Source organism: Molothrus ater, chromosome 2 (assembly GCF_012460135.2).
Source record: "Molothrus ater isolate BHLD 08-10-18 breed brown headed cowbird chromosome 2, BPBGC_Mater_1.1, whole genome shotgun sequence".
NCBI classification, from domain to species: Eukaryota; Metazoa; Chordata; class Aves; order Passeriformes; family Icteridae; genus Molothrus; species Molothrus ater.
Genome location: NC_050479.2, coordinates 44773192 through 44790076, shown reverse-complemented (window position 1 = coordinate 44790076; position 16885 = coordinate 44773192). Strand labels below are relative to the sequence as shown.

The 16885-nt window shown below is 36.9% G+C and overlaps 1 long non-coding RNA gene across 1 annotated transcript; it reads right to left on the bottom strand.

The window, feature by feature from the left end:
• Nucleotides 1-318: 318 nt before the first annotated feature.
• LOC118699996 (uncharacterized) lies at nucleotides 319-16228 on the bottom strand. The gene is made up of 4 exons (XR_004982166.2): nucleotides 16140-16228; nucleotides 13913-13957; nucleotides 2205-2408; nucleotides 319-2104 (listed from the first exon to the last, which is right to left on the bottom strand). It is a non-coding gene; the product is annotated as an uncharacterized LOC118699996 (long non-coding RNA).
• Nucleotides 16229-16885: the final 657 nt, after the last annotated feature.

The following is a 16885-nucleotide window of genomic DNA, read 5'->3' as shown; positions in this document are numbered from 1 at the left end:
GATAATGAGAAATAATCACTATCAACTTGCTCCATTAATTCATGATTTTAACTCTCTCTACTAAAGTGTCCTGGATGTAGCTCATTTTCATAAGTTGAAATGCTAACCTCCCCATGCCCCAAAGTAGGAAATAATTTTGATAGAAAATCTCTTCTTTCTTTTAAAGCCTTTTTTACTGATGAAAATAAAGGTCATAAGAATTGTACACAGCACTGAAACTGCTTACAAACCATATGTTAATATATAATATTTATAATATAATTATTCTTAATTATTTATAATATATATAGTTATTTAATATGTTGTTCATCTCTCTGATGCTGAACACTGAGTTGAAATTTTCAGAGAACTGTCAACAGTAGCTTCAGGATCACTTACACGAGAAGCAGCAGCTAACTTTCTGTCATATTTTCCCTCAGGCATATTACCTTGCACTTATCAACGCTGAATTCCATCAGCATATACTACTCAGATAACATTTTCATATCCTTCTGCAAGTCTGTACCATCACCTTCAGATTTGTCCAACTGGAAAAATTACAATTTTCTCCCTTCTCCAAGTCATGTCAATAAAAAAGAAAAAGAACAACTAACAGTTTCTTGGGTGAAGTCTGTCCTTTTGCCCTTTTTGTTCTTGGATCTCAGTTTCTGTGCTGTTGCTTGCATCCAACTAGATGTTGGTAAATGCCTTGTCAGGGTAAATCCTTCCTACAGCAGCCAAGTCTATGTTCCTGGTGAAGCAGGGAGTAAGGAAGATGGGAATGAAAAGCAAGTTTCAATGATCAGTGAGAAAGCAACAGCAGAAGTTGTGGGACTATGACACGTTTTTGAATTATGTAGAAAGTGAGGAAGTGGACTATGCAATATACAGGATTTGGAGGACAAAGAAAGATGAGGTTCATGAACACAGAAACTTCAGGCAGGGCATAAAAATGGGGGGCACAGTGGTACTGTGTAGTTGAGGATGGCATCCAGAAGGCTGGGGAGTTGAAAGGGAGCTTAGTGTGATAGCAAAACTAAGACACCACTTGGAACAGAAAAGAGCGGACATGCTTGAAAGGTTATGAATCAAGTACTTGGGAAATTAGAGATTTTGATGACTGGGGGAAGATTGGCCATTCAGAGTGGGAGCGTATTAGGAAGAAAAAAATGGAGCTATGGGATTAGTCAGAGCAGCTTTAGAATGAATACATTGTTGTATATACTCTCATGCTCTGAGGGGATATTTCAATTTTTTGATTGAAATAGCATACATAACACTGCTGGAAATCACCCTGAATTACTAAACATAACTTTTATTTATTTTATACTTTTCAACTGGTGTTTAATTTATAAAAGGACTTGTGTCTTATTTATGCAACATTCATCATCCTACTGTTGAATGACTTCACAAACCCTTATACAGATAATTTATGAAACTGTCTGTGGTAGGTTGACCCTGGCTGGATGCCAGCTATGCACCCAAGGCTGTCTATCATTCCCTTCCCTAACTGGACAGGGAAGAAAAAATAGATGTAAAGGCTTATGAGTTGAGACAGGGAGAGATAACTCATCAATTACTATTACAGGCTAAACAGACTTCACTTGGCGGTATCAATTGAATCTATTATCAGTCAAAAACAGAGTAGGATAATAAGAATTGAAACAAATATTTAAAAAACCTTCCCTGAACCTGTCCCTCCTTCCCAACATCTATCTCCCCCCCCAGTAGTACGGGGAGAAGGGGAAATGGTGGTCAGTTCATCACAAAATGTTATTTTGACTACTGCTCAGGGAGAGGAGTTCTTGCCCTGCTCCAGCATGGGATCCTTCCTGCAGGCTACAGCTCTTTCACAAACTGCTCCAATGTGGGTCCCTTTCCAAGGGGTAAAGTTATTCAAAGAAAGCCTGCTCAAAAGGGTCCCCAAAAGGGTCACAAGTCTCACCAGGAAAACTTCTCTACCATGGGCTCCTCCCTCTACAGGTCTTCAGGTTCCTTCCAGGAGCCTGCTTCAGCATGGGCTTCTCACAGGTTCACAGCCCTCTTTTGGGCAGTGACCTGCTCTGGCACAGGTGTCTTCAAGAGGCTGAGGGTGGATCTCTGCATCTCTGTGAACTTCCATGGGCTACAGGAGCACAGTTGCTTCAGTATGGGCTGCACCACGGGCTGCAGGGAATCTCAGCTCTGGCACCTGCAGCACCTCCTGCCCCTCCTTCTGCACTGACCTTGGTGTCTGCAGAGTTGTCACTTCACATATTATCGCTTCTCTCTTCCCTGGATACAATTACTTCAGGTATTATCTCTGATGGGCTTGGCCTTGGACAGCAGTAGTTCTGTCCTGGAGCTGGCATTGGTTCCACCAGATGTGAAGGAAGCTTAGGGCATCTTCTCACAGGCACCACTGTAGTCCCACTGCTAGCAAAACCTGGCTGTGCAAACCCAATACAGTCCTTAATTAGGTAAACTTTGATTTTATCGCTCCATTTAACAAATTTTTAAATGAGAGAATTTTGATGACTTGCTTGGGATCACAAAGTTAAGTCTGCCAAATCTAAGACTTAGCAAGATTTTTTATTTCTCAGCTTCACACAGCAAATAAAGTCATTAAAGCAAATGTATAGGTCAGCAAAATGAAATAAAATTAGACATACAAACAAACACAGGCAAGCTGTTAAACCAATCCAGAAATGCTAAGTCACCCTTTCTATCCAAAAACATACATGGAAATTAAAGGTAGGCTTATTTCAGAGAATTCAATGAAGTGTAAGATTGCTCACTGAACTAGAAATATTTACTATCCTGCATTTTTTAGTAATGGAAAAAGCAAATATTTCATCAAACCAAATGAGGGAAAAAATAAAGATGGGTTTTTTTTATTTTGATCAATTATTTCTAGTTTCAATATCTTTAGATTTTAATAAGCATTTTACAAAAACATTGTTAGAATTCCTTAATTGTAACAATAGTATCATTTAATTTACTCTTTCTGTGAATAGATGTGAATGGAGTTAAATCCAGCTGGTGAATGGTCGTAAGTTGTGCTTCCCAGGACACAGTTTGTGGGCCAATTCTGTTTAATATCTTTATTGATCTGGATAAGGGGACTGAGTGCACCCTCAGAGAGTTTGAAGATTACATAAAGCTCAACAGGACCTTCTGGAGGGTGGGAAGGTTCTAGAGAGGGATCTGGGCAGCCTGCATTAATGGCCAAGGCCCACTGTAGGTGGTTCAGCAATCATCATCCCTGGAAATGTTCAAAAGGCTTGGGGAAGCAGCACATGGATACACGGGGAACATTGTTATGCTGAGTTAACAACTGAACTCAATTATCTTAGAGGCCTTTCCCAGCCCTAATGATTCTATACTTTTATTTTTTGATATAGTACTGAACTCTTATTTACTGATTTGTTTTATTGGCAACATTGTTTAGAAAAATAAATTAAAAACTACTTTTTGAACTGAAGAATTATCTGTTTTTTTTCTTTTCTTTCTTAATGAGGGTATAATTAAATAAATGTAATTCTTTTCTTAAATTTAAGAAAATTACAAGGAGCTTGGGGGTTTGGGATCTACATTATAAAATACAGCACCAAGCCACTGACAGCTGAAGCATAAGAAAATGCCCATGGAAGCTAAACTCTGAAAATTTTAGAAGTTTCAGAAGACTGTTTTGTCAAAAAGGCAGATAGATCTGCAGCACTTGGGGATGAGGATGAAGAGTTGTATTTAATAAAAGAGAGAGACAGAGACCCTGAGCAAAAAAGATCACTTTTTGACAAATGATAAGCTTCTGAGTTTTCATGAACCAGCAAGATAGGGTTTTCATATATTTTTACAGCAGTTTGGTCTTGAAGATTAGAAAACTGAAACATGACTTGACCCTGAAAACAATGTTGGCTGGCATTATTAATGAAGTTCCACAATCCTTAGGGAGAATAATATGCACTCTTATCGATGTGTTTGCTTGTATGCCACTGTGGTTAAAAGTGTCTCAGACCCTGAACCAAAGGACAAAAGATAAGTCAAGTCTCCCTGAACAATTTCTCTCATGCTTTTAACTGCCATAATCCCATAGGCTGGGTTTACATAAGCCAAAAAATCTGAGCGTTCAAAATATAATATTTTTATTTACAATATTTTCATATCTAATTTATATATTCAAAATATTCTATTTAAGTATACATATTTGAAAAAGCAGTGTCAAAGGCACCCATTTTAAACCATAAATATGAAAATTTTGCAAATAATGTTTAAAGCAGTGAAAACCCTTAGTTCCACAAGCAAATCATCTGAGCTATATTTTCCCAGTTTAAAAAAAAAGTGGAAAGTGGTTTGGATTTAGCTTCAGATCTTCTAATGGTCTTTTGTGGGGAAAAAGAAGGAAACTTGGAGTGTATTTAATTTGTTTTCACCAGCACTACTCACAATACTGTGAAATATAGAGCACTGGCTGAGTGGAAAATTTTGCCAGAAAGTATCTGAGATGGTACAGTCAGAGTAATTTGACATTTGGGGTTTAGCATTTTTATGAGTCATTTATTAAGTGCATTAAAAATATGCCTTCCCTCTAATCTACCTTATTTGTGTCATTATCTGTTCTCTGTAATTCACTCACTAGAAAGGGATCTAAATAAAACCAAAGCAAAACACCAGAGTTCAGCACCCCTGTGTTGATCAAGAAGCATGAGCAATGCACTTTCTGGAAGAGTGCTGTCTGATTAGGATTATTGCCTTTGTGATTTACTTCCAAATTTATTTGTGCAAGACACCACAATAAAAATCTCTGAAATCCAGGAGAAGTGAGATCCCAGTGTGCTCTGACCTCTTTATCATACCCAGAAATGACAACATGATTTTCTTAGAAATTAATTAGGATGAAAGACAGAATGATTCCACAATCAAACAGGGAGATAAACCAAAGACTTTGCAGCATATGAATGATGTAAACACCATTCAATCATGAAAAAATAATATCAGGAAAAAATATTAAATACTTCCTTTAGTTTCTATAGTTAGGCCATCTGTAGTTTTATACATAGCATATCAATTGTAAGTGGGGGAATTTAGCTTCTAGATATAAAATATATCTAAGTTGAACCAAACATTTAGTTTGAGGACTTTTAAACTTTTTTTCAGTTCTTTCTTTTTAATTGCAGGTAGACAATATGAACACAATCTAAAAGGTTTTGGTCTACCAAAATAGACAAATTTGTCATTTTTTTTACTAGAGAAAGGGGTCAATTACTGGGAAGGTATTTACTGTATACAGGCTTGAAATGCATTATTATTAAGACTTTTCTGTTTTAACTAGGTGAAATGCATTATTATTAAGACTTTTCTGTTTTAACTAGGTGATTGGGACCATAGGACTGAAAACTATTAATTCCACTAACAGTGAATTATTTGCTTTTTATATCTAGTTTGTTTCTTTTTGTTTATAGGAAGATTTTGATGCAAGAATGGCAACATAAAAAGTGTATGTGCAAAGTCTTTGTAAAGTTTGTAAGAATTGTTTTGGCAAAAATTGCTTACAAAAATTAGACTTTCACTATCCATCCTATGAACTAAGCCTTCTACCCAGTGTTTCGTTCAGATTAGTTGTGGAAATAGAGAATTCTATTCATTTTCTTGGACAACTAAGTAAGATGAGAAAACTCTTCAAAGAAGAAACTTTTCCAGAAGATCATTTTCGCTGGACATTGAGAGACAGACCTATACTTTGTTACTGAAGAGAAGCATGATTCTGCAGATGCATGGGCAGTTACACTGAAATCACTCCTAGAAGAGCTGAAGTGAAGGGAGGAAATTAGAGAACCTTTTGTACACAGGGTAGAGTTACCAAGTTTGAAAGATTGGGCAGAAACAGCAGTTTAGGAGAAAGGATAAGACTGGCCTGTGCTTTTTCAGGAATTCAGTCTTAAAAGAGAAGTTGTCTGTAGCTAAGTTTGGTAAACTAAAAAGCTATTCTAAAATGTTAACAATTCTTAGGCTAGGTGTGTGGTTATAATAAATTTGTGTGTCTTGCGGTAGTGGCTTCCTTAGAGTAGCAGAACTTTACCCTGAAGTTACCAAGAAATCAAAAGAGACATTTTTCCAAAACTGTTCTGTTTACTGATGCAAATTGTCTACTGTACTTCTTCTGTAGTAAGATATACAAGAGAATCACATATACAACAGTAATTTATTTTCTTCAAAAGCTTGCTTACCTGTTTTCTTTCCTATGTCACAAGGCTCTTTCTTACTGAACAGAACATTAACAGTTCCATTTATTCAAAGGATGGGACACTATGTGCATGGATAAAGATTTTTAAAATGGGTCCAGATTCATATGTAATGATTCTCTTTTCATTACCACGCATGATTCAGAGTGCATGATGCACTGGAGTAGGAAGCACAAAATCCATAAGCTAAAATTGTTTTATTTTATCTTCTCAAGCCTTGCTGCTCATGGGAATAGACAGGGGCATGAATATTTTTATTCAGTGCTGCCATGGCATCAAAATATGTTCAGAAAGATACTGAGGCTGCCTGCACCTTTTCCTTAGCACTCTCTGAAGTTTTAGATGTCACAGAAAAGTTATGGATTCTGCCTATACTGCCAAGTATAGGCTTTAAAATATTGCCTGACATATCATGGCATAAATTGATAAAGATACATTATTGCTCTTAAGTAGCAATTATGTTTTGTATGTTTTCTGCTAAAAAAGAAAACAGTATTCAGCTTGCCAAGATTTCTCATTAAAAGTTTAAAAAATTAGAATACTTGTTACTAATTAGATAATTAGGAAGTAGATTAGAAACCTCTAAAGAGAAATGCACTTAAGCCTAGTAGTATGTTACAATATATCTGTTTGAATTAATTTCTGTGGTATCATTAGCATTATGTATTAACTTCACAGTTTTGATTAAAATGTGTAATCTGAGGTACCATTAAGTCTAACACTTAGCATCTCACTGGATTTTTCATGTGTCTAATTAGCACAAGGTTCATGTTCGTGTTTTTTTCAATACGAACACAGCATTAAAGAAGCATACCACTGATTATGCTAATATATCTGGTGGAGCACCACAGAGATGAATTTTTTTCAATTTTCTAAAAGGTGAATACAATTACAAATCTAGCAAAGAAAAAATCTATGATTTAGTACATTACCTTTGGACACTTGTTTCAATAAGAAAGAATTTTGATAGTTACACAAATAAGAAAAACCTGGTCTGATCCAAGAATTAGAATAAAAGTCTCTTTACATGTCATTTATGAATAATAAGTTCAGTAATCCGATATTACTGAATATTATTTATTAATATTTTTAGTAAGCAAGAATAAAGTATGCAGATACTTAGAAGGACAACGTCAAATGAGAGGATACTTTTGTGGGTTTTAACAGATGAAAACCTCCAAATTTGCTAACACAATACCTGAAAATTAGTATGAATAAAAACTTTGAACCCGGTCTTTTATATTTTCCTCTTCCCTATCTTCTTATGTATGTCACATTTCTTTTAATCCCAGCTTTTCCTGATTCCTAGCTTTCAGAAACTTGTAATATCTTACAATTTATCCCCATCATTTTGCTTTCTCCTATCTTTTATTACATCCAATTTTCTGTCTATCCACTTAAATGTATATCTGAACATGACTTATTCTACTGATTCCATCTGTCATCTCTTCAAAAGTAGCAAATGAAGGTCATTCTTAACTGAAGAGATTCACGACCATAAGGAAATAATAAAAAGAATTTACCTCCATTATTCATCTGTTATAGGCACATGATGGTTAGTTAAAAAAATCACAATTTCCTCTCTAAACCCTATGAAATTCAACTTATATAGTGAAATTGGTTTCCCCAGCAGTTGATCACACAGCAACCATGTCCTTTTTTGGAGAAAATAAACTGTTTCCTGAGAGCAAACCTGAAAAGTCAATTACAGTTTATGAGTTAAGCAGTTAAATGTTTTCTTGACTCTATTAGTTTGAAATGTGGAAGACAGTTTTTCTTAAACAGCTACTGATTTCAGAAGGAGCTAAGTCTCCTAAATACAAGTTAGGCACCCAACAATCATTGTAGAAATGACCACAAGGGCCATTTTCTAAGACAATAATATTTCATATTTTATGTTCTTAATTAGGGAAGCTTGAAAAATTAACTAATTCCCTTTTCCAAACAAAAGGAGACATAATAAAATTATAAAAACCTGGAAGCTAGAAACATCTTGGGAAGGGATTAATTTATCTGGAAGAGACAGTTTGAAAGCAGCATTTGGAACCGATCTCCAGAGGGATGGAGAATTTACTAATGAGCACTAAATATTCATAAATTTGGGATCATGGACATTGTATTCAATGAGTGTCTATGTATTTTACATATAACTAAGTTCTCATGTAAACAGATAATAGGAAAGTATCCCAGATTTAGTGTTTCTCTGCTATCTAGGATGTAAAGAAAACAAGCTGAGCCTTATGAAAGAAAACAAGCTGTTAGAGCTTGTGTAGTTAGAAATTCCCATTGTTTAACAGCAGGTTCTATTTCTGGGGCAGGAACTTCAAACCGTGGAGAGACAGGATAATTATTTTCTTTATGTTTTACATATGCATTGTTTGCTTCCCTGCCTGTAGGGAAGGGAATCTTCCATCTATCTCAACGGCTATTTGTTTGTCAAGATTTAGGATTCCCTCCCTAGCCTGCAAATATGATATGAGAAAATAACATTCTGAAGGGAATGTCAGTTGGGTTGTTTCCATTCTTTTTATTTATATTGTATTAGGGCAGTATTAGGGCAGTTTGCTGTCCTCAAATACTCATATATTTGGGACACTTCTGTTTATTCTTAAAGGGACACTGAAGATGCTCAGTGCTCTTTAGGACACACTAGTGGTCTAAATTGCATACTAAATGGAATTAGTATATAAATTTAAATTATAAATTCATTCCAAATTCTGGTTTTTATGACGTTGACTGAATCTGTTCCAGTTCTTCTTGGCAACTGCCTGGATTATGTTGTTTAAATGTGGTTTTCTTCCTATCCCTGTATCAAAACCTTGTTCATCCTGGCCCTCGTTTGTGCTTCTTTTTGCCACAGCACCTCTTTCATCATTGCACTTACAAAAAAAGATTAAACTATTCCAGGAAGTGGGAGAGTAATGCAATTGAATGGATATTTAGGAGCCCTGGATGTGCATGAATTGGCCCTCAGTAAATAGTTTGGCCCTATGCCTTTAGTCTTTAAAGCAAATTAAATCCTGAATGGCATTTCTCCAGGAAACATGCTTGATGGATTCCAAATCCCAAATATTAAACATAGGCTGAATCTCTGAAGTAATTTTTTCCTTCATAAATAATTTTAGGAGGTAAAACCATTCTTTTCAATAGACAACTAAGGTTGCAGTACTCTCCTAGCCCAGAAATCTAAAATTCTGGACTGAAGCTAAGCTAAAAATTGATGATACAGAACTGTAAGGAATTATTTACTGTGTTCACCTCTGGATGGTGACACTATTAGGCTTCTGTAGTTGAAACACAAACAAGCAGAATAGACAGAATATATTTTTGTAATTGAATTCATGCCTTAAAGTCACCTTAAAACTTGCCACAGGATTTCTCAACATATATGGGTTTAAGTATTCTAAATAATTTTTTAGAGAAGCAAGAATCAAGAGCTGTTATGCAAGAGACCTACAGTAAGAGATCTGCCCTAAGAACATTTTGTCTTAGCGTTGAAATTACTTGCTAAAGGGCTATGTCTTTTATGAACTTGAGTGGTGAACAAACCCTGTTATTATTTGACTTTTCTCTATTGAATGTGTGACCTTTTAAATATGACAGAGTTGGTTGGCCCACACCTTAGCTGGAGCCATTTTCAGGAAATTTGTGTAATATTTTTACTCTATAATAATTCTGTGTTTATATAGGTATAACTCATAGGCGGGAGCTCTGGACCAGAAAAAAATCATAAGTAACTGAGGACATATTAAATATCAGAAAATAATTTGACAGCTAATTTCATTTAGTCAGTACATTTGAAAACCATTGAATAAAGGTTAAATTAACATATAATTTCTTAGACAGGCAAAATTGTACTTCCTAATACCACTGACTAGTTTGTAAGTGTAGCTTATTTTTTTTCTGAAACCAAAATACTAGGATTCAAAGACAGAAATGGAATAACAAATATATTTTAAAGTTTATAAATCCAGCACCTCAAAAGAAGTAATGGAATTTATTTTGCTTTCTTTTTTTTCTCTAAAACATTTTTCCTATAAATGTAATTCAGAAGAGCAAGCAAAGACTTCTCTTACTGTTAAAACACTATAGTCTTACACACAATGTACAAGCAAAATGATGATTTGTTTTTTCTGTCATGTAAAACTCAGATGACAGCTTTGGTTAGGTTTGGGATAGAAATCTCACTAGAAATCTCTTCCTTATCCCACTGCTGTAGTGGAATAGAAGTGTAGCTGAACAATGAAATAGTTCTTCACCCCTGAACTAAGAGTAGACAGTTGCCAAAAGATGACAGAATCAAAAACTTGGTGATGGGGGAAATGGAGAATGTGAAACACTCTTTTTGTGGGCACTCACCAATTATATCAGGTCAATATGAATGTATCTGCACCCTGCATGAAAGTGCTTATTAAAGGAGTAAGTGTAAGGAGAGGGCCTGCTTCTCTAATGGTACCTGGTCAAAGGAGCCACAAAACAAGAACATACAGAGAGAAACCTGGCCAATATGCAGTAATGTAGATGGTGAAGACAGCCAACCTGATCAATCACACAAACTGGGAAGGTTATGTAGGTTGTGAAGGTGTTTATTTTTTTCAGTTGGAAGGATAAGGAAAGGGAGGGAGACAAAACATGGAGAGACATAAACCCTGGCGAATTAGCATTAACAAACAATAATCAAGGACAAACCTGGTCAGTCATTCTAATTGATGGACTACTGAGAAACAGCAGACAAACCAGGAACCTGCAAAGAGGCTAATACTAGCCACCATGTGTGAGAAGTCGTGGCAGAAAAGAGGAAACATAACCTGTCTCGGTCCCTCTGGGAGCCTCTCAGGAACCCTGGGCCAGTCCCGAGTCGGCAGACACCGGGGGGCAGCCCCGACACGGCCGACAGCGGGGACACACTCTCTGTGTGTGCCCCGAGGGTGCTGAGGGCACCTGGGCTGGGGGGAGACACTCTCTGTGCCCCGAGGGTGCTGAGGGCACCTGGGCTGGGGGGAGACACTCTCTGTGTGTGCCCCGAGGGTGCTGAGGGCACCCGGGCTGGCAGGGAGACACTCTCTGTGCCCCGAGGGTGCTGAGGGCACCTGGGCTGGGCGCCTTTGCAGCACAAGAGACACCAGAGACATCGGTAGAAGAGAAAGGGCCGACTCTTAGCAGGGGTTAATCCAAGGCTTTATTAGGAGTCCCAAAGGAGCTCCTGCACCTCAGGGGGCCTCCTGCTGAAAGCCCCGGGAGATGTGCCAAGGTTATATTTAAAGGGAGGTGGAAACCAAAAGTAGATAACATTTTACCAACCAATAAGTAACTCTAAGGGATGGGTACTGGGGGATAGACATATAGGACAGCGTATGGGGCAAGGCTTGGGGGGCTGACCCCTGGCCTCTGGAAAATCACTCGACGACCTGGACCGAAACTTCTGGATGGAGGGATGTGAGGTTGAGTGATTGACAGAGAGCCAGGGTGGGGTTTGGGGATGATCTCATCCCGGGAGAGGGATAACACAGGTAAAGGGAGGGGGGTATAGTCTGGGATAAACCATTTGGGAAAAATATGGGAATACAAAACAAAACTACTTCAAAGTCTTACAAAGTATAAAAACGCACTACAACAATAACCCTTGTTCTTAGAAGAGGAAAAAGGAAGGCCTGAGGAACACTCCAGTCAGTCTCAACTCTGTGACCAGCAAGATCACTGAGCAGATTCTCCAGAAAACTGTGCTAAAACACATGGAAAATGAGGAGATGATTTGGAACAGCTAACATGGCTTCACTAAGTACAAATCAGTACTTAAAACTGGCCTATGAGAAAGCTGGGGAGGACTTTTTACAAGGACATCTAGCAACAGGACAAGAAGTAATGGCTTTAGGCTGAAAGAGGGTAGATTTAGATTAGATGTTAGGAGAAAATTCTTTGCTTTGAAGGTAATTGGATACTGGAATGAGTTGCCCAGAGAGGAAGAGGGTGCCCTGTCCCTGGAAGTATTTAAGGCCAGTTTGAAGGGACTTGGAGCAACCTGGTCTCATGGTAAGAACTCTTGCCCATGGCAGTGGAGGTTGGAACTAGATTATCTTTAAAGGTCCCTTCCAGTGTAGAACATGCTATGATTCTATGCATCATATGATTTTATGACTGAAACAAACAACATATCTGGGGCTGTTTTTTTCCTATGTGTGTTCAAGTTGTTACCATTGTTACAGAAAAACAGTGTGAATTTACCCATTGTGCAGGTTCTTGGGTTGGTATTCTGCTTTTTACTTTAATTTCTGAAAAAAAGAACATCTGGAAAGTTACAGATTCAGATGTCTCATCTCAATGCTAAAACCAAATTCATTTAGAGGGTAATTAAAGTGAGGTGAATACAATCTGACTCAGTGCATAGGTACAAATTCATACATGTGAAATTGATGCCTTTTTAACCCATACGAGGTTACTAAAAAATTAATAAACAATAGATTTGTATCACACTAATTGATGTAATTTATGTCTCTTTTTCTGGCAATGGGGTACATAAAAGTTCATTACAACCAAGGAATAGCTATAAGATAAAAGGCTAAGTCTTGTCACAGATTTTTAAACTGGTTAATCAGTAAGAAAGGAATCACAAAGACTGTTCCCAGGGCTATCAGGTACAATATCTGATCGGGCAATAAACCACTGATTTATATTTAACACATTCTTTAAAGTTAGTAAGTGTTCTTATTTATATTTCACAATCAGGAAACTGAAATAGAGAGCTATGTCAAATTCAGCTCTCGATAGATATGAAAAGTGGGACAAGTCACACTTTTACAGTGTTTTCTCTCTCTGACAACAGAGGTCAAACTGAGACAGCAAAAATTTGCAGAAATTATCCCACCTTAAGACTAGTTTGATAATGAAAAGAGAAATATGCATATTTTCTCTCATTGTAATATGAAACTAAGTAAATCAAATAAAGATTTTTTTTTAGGCAAGACTAGGAAAAAAGCTGAAATATTTCAGAAACAATCTGAAAATTTCAGCACATTTGAACAAGGTGTGATGTTAATATCTGTTTTATTGAATTTGAAAATATGGTCTGCCCTAAAAAAAAAAGCCATAAATATTTTTAGCAATTAGAAGTCAGTAACAAAATGTCTAATTTAGATTCAAACCTCAGCACTTCTCGTCAGAGTTAGAATATTACACAACATGAGCCATACAATCTAAGCCACACCTGCCAGCTTAGAAATTTGCTGTGTCCAATATGCCTGTGGAGTAAAACCTATGGGATTCATTTTGTGTGTATTTTAATTTCTCTGTTTCTTGGTAATTTCCAATTATATTTCTGCCACCTAATCTTTATTTGGCAAATAATTATAATTTTTATTAGTGTGAAGCACTAGACTTCAAGCTTACATCTGGCCATATCAGGTCATGCTGGAGCCTTTGCTGATTTGAAATGGTCCTGGAAAGCACTTAGCAGATGAAAAGGAAAGGCTCAGCTGCTAGCACTTTAGTTACACAACCTTCATCAGATCTGGTATTTGAAAAATAGACAGTTATTATTTTCTTCTTTTTTAATTTTTTTTCTGATGGACTCTGCTATTATCCAGAAATGATACTAAGATTTTCTGTAGTAGTACATCTACTGGCAGCTCATGATCTGCTCATGATCTGTTTACAGATTTTATAGGGGATAATGAATTGGCTTCCAAAAGGTTTCTCACTCTACAATAGTTACCCACCTGTTGATCCCAGGTTTCTTTAATAGTTTATTGCCAAACATTCATCTGTAAATAAAAAATTCTTTGGTTAGTTCTCTCAAACATAAATCCATCAATTCTTCATGATACCAATATAGAAAGATGCCATAATGAGTTTCTGAAACCAGTGTTCTTCTGTGCTGTGATTTTTCTGATTGTGATTTTATTTCAGCAGGCTGTATCCTAAAAAAGGGCTAGCATAGATAACAAATGCCTCCTTCGTCCCTTGTGCTGAGTTATTTGAATTGCATGGACCGAATAGGTCTGAATACTTTAGTATTTGAAAACAGTTCACACAAATGTATTTTGTCTGCTACAAAAAAGGGCTATAGTTATCTTTGACATTTACTGCTTGATTTTACAGGCAGGAAAGTTGTGGAGGGTGTGACGGTGTTCACAGGGGTTTTCAGGTGAAGGAAGAGATGAGAATGTTGACTCCATGTTCAGAAGGCTTGATTTATTATTTTATGATATACATTACATTAAAACTATACTAAAAAGAATAGAAGGAAAAGTCTCAGAAGGCTAGCTAAGCTAAGAATGGAATAGAAAAGAATGATAACAAATGCATCTGCCTCAGACTCTCTGTCTGAGTCAGCTCTGCTGTGATTGGCCATTAATTACAAACAAGCAGATGAGACCAATCACAGATGGACCTGTTGCATTCCACAGCAGCAGATAACCATTGTTTACATTTTGTTCCTGAGGCCTCTCAGCTTCTCAGGAAGAAAAAATCCCAAGAAAAGGATTTTCACAAAAGGATGTCTGCGACAGGAGGGTACTACTCATTACAACACCTGTTACAGAGCATAAAGCAAATAAAATTATTCACAGTAAATGAGAAAGGTTATGCTGGAAAATTCCCACTGTATAAGAATATTATATATCTATCTCTATAGTCAGGATATTTGAGGCAAGATGGGAAGGTCAGCTATTCTGTTGTTACTGGTCCTGAATTTGCTATGTAGTTCTTCATATGGTGCATGTTTGTTTGGTTCATATATGGTTTATAGTCTTCGGGTCTCCAGTATAATCCTGTGCCCTTTTTGTTATTGTCCCATAACATTACTTACCCTGCATGCCAGGGCTCCATTCTCAAAGCCCTTTCTGTCATACCAGACCTTTATGCATCCAAACTACATTTTTAAGTCAACAGTGAATATTTCCATCCACATAAATCATCAGTACATTACTATTACTATAAACATTGGGGTTATGCCACAAAATTTTAGAAAGTTGAGCAAAGTGAAATTAATGAGTTAATAAGTACTTGGTCATCAGAAAATTGTCATTACACTTAAACAAGCTAAAAACAATGCTCCACGCAGGCCAAGGGGAGCTCTGATGCGGCCTGATGAGCCTTGGCCCATTTGGTGCAAAGACTTTGGCTTGTAATTAGCAATAGCAGTGCTGTATCTATGGAGCTAAATGGCTCCAGGGCAAGGTGACACCATCTGGCATGGGGAGATCTCCCTCTCTACTCTAGGACCAGCTTGTTGGCTTTTTTCCAAACCCTTAATGCTTGATTCTGAGCCTAATCCTGGTGCTCAGTGGTAACATACTCAAAGAACACATTGCCATTGTGTTTGAGCGTGACTTTCAGCTCAAAGTATTCAAAAGAATTTGAGACCTTTGTGTGGAGGTCCAACAGAGACATCACTTCTTTAGTTCAAAATTCAGCATGAATACTGCTCTGTGCCATGGGGTGTGGCCTTACCTTGAGGAAGAACACTTTGAAGACCTACTGGAGCAAAGCCTAAGTACTGGAGACAGAAAAGAATGAAGGGGGGGTCCATTTTCCTCCCCTTTCAAGGGCAACCATGGACTCCCCATTAATGTATTATGCTTTATTCTTAAAAGAGTTATTTTGGGAAGGGGTGGTTAGTAAAGAAATCAGGAAGAAAATTAATGTTCAATCAGTGCCGATGATAAGGGAATGAATGCTCAAGCTTGTTTGACTGTGTAGATGTATCCATAAGTCTCAATGTAAGTTCATGTGTTCTGATTAGAACTCTGAAGTTTTGAAAGTGTCTGAGACATATAGTCAACACTTTGTTGCTCTTTCCATCATTTAACACCTTTTTCAGACAAGCAGTGCCACATATTCTACATATTTAGCATATCAAATGGGACAGTGTTATTAAAATTATCCATACATTCCTATCTAGAGGTCCATAAATAATTTCAGTTATTGATTTTAATGGTATACCTGTTCCAACTGCTTCATTTCCATTAATTATTCATTAATATGCTTGGATTTCCTGCTGATACCAGCTGAATGAACGAAGAATATTTCCTGTAACATTGGAAAATAATCTGGAAGACAAAAAAAGTGTGTATATTTTTTTTTTCCATTTTAATAAATGCAGTCTTGTTAAATACATTATATTAGAGGAACTGATAGGACTCTATCGAATGTGTAACTGTAGATGCATGTCTTTTATTATTTTATTAATTTTAATAGCGATAAGACAATCTGCCTTAAAGGGATGACATTGGTTAGCACTCTGATAAAAAGGAATTCATTTAGAATTGCTTAAGAACATTTGGAAGGCCACAGAGGCTCAGAGATTAAAAAATAAAATTAGCTGCGGGAGTGTCCTGAGATGTATATCTTGAAGAATTTGAAAGACAAAAACTTCTTAGCAGTTAAAGAGAATTGGACTGCAGGAAATGCTAGGATATAATCCCCCCAAAAAGTAATCTAAGGAAACACTAAGAACTGGGTTACCTTTTGCAGTATCCTAATTCTGCAGTCACTCAGATTTAATAACTTTTGCCATCTCTCCCACATCTTTTGTAGATATGTAACTATGCATTTTCCACCAAGAGCAGGAAAGGACGTCCAGGTCTAGATGTGCAAGATAGCTCTCAGGTAGAGTGCAATAAGCACTATGAGACACTAGAAAAGAATACATCCCCTCACCTGCCCGTGCTTCTAACAAGGTAGGTGAG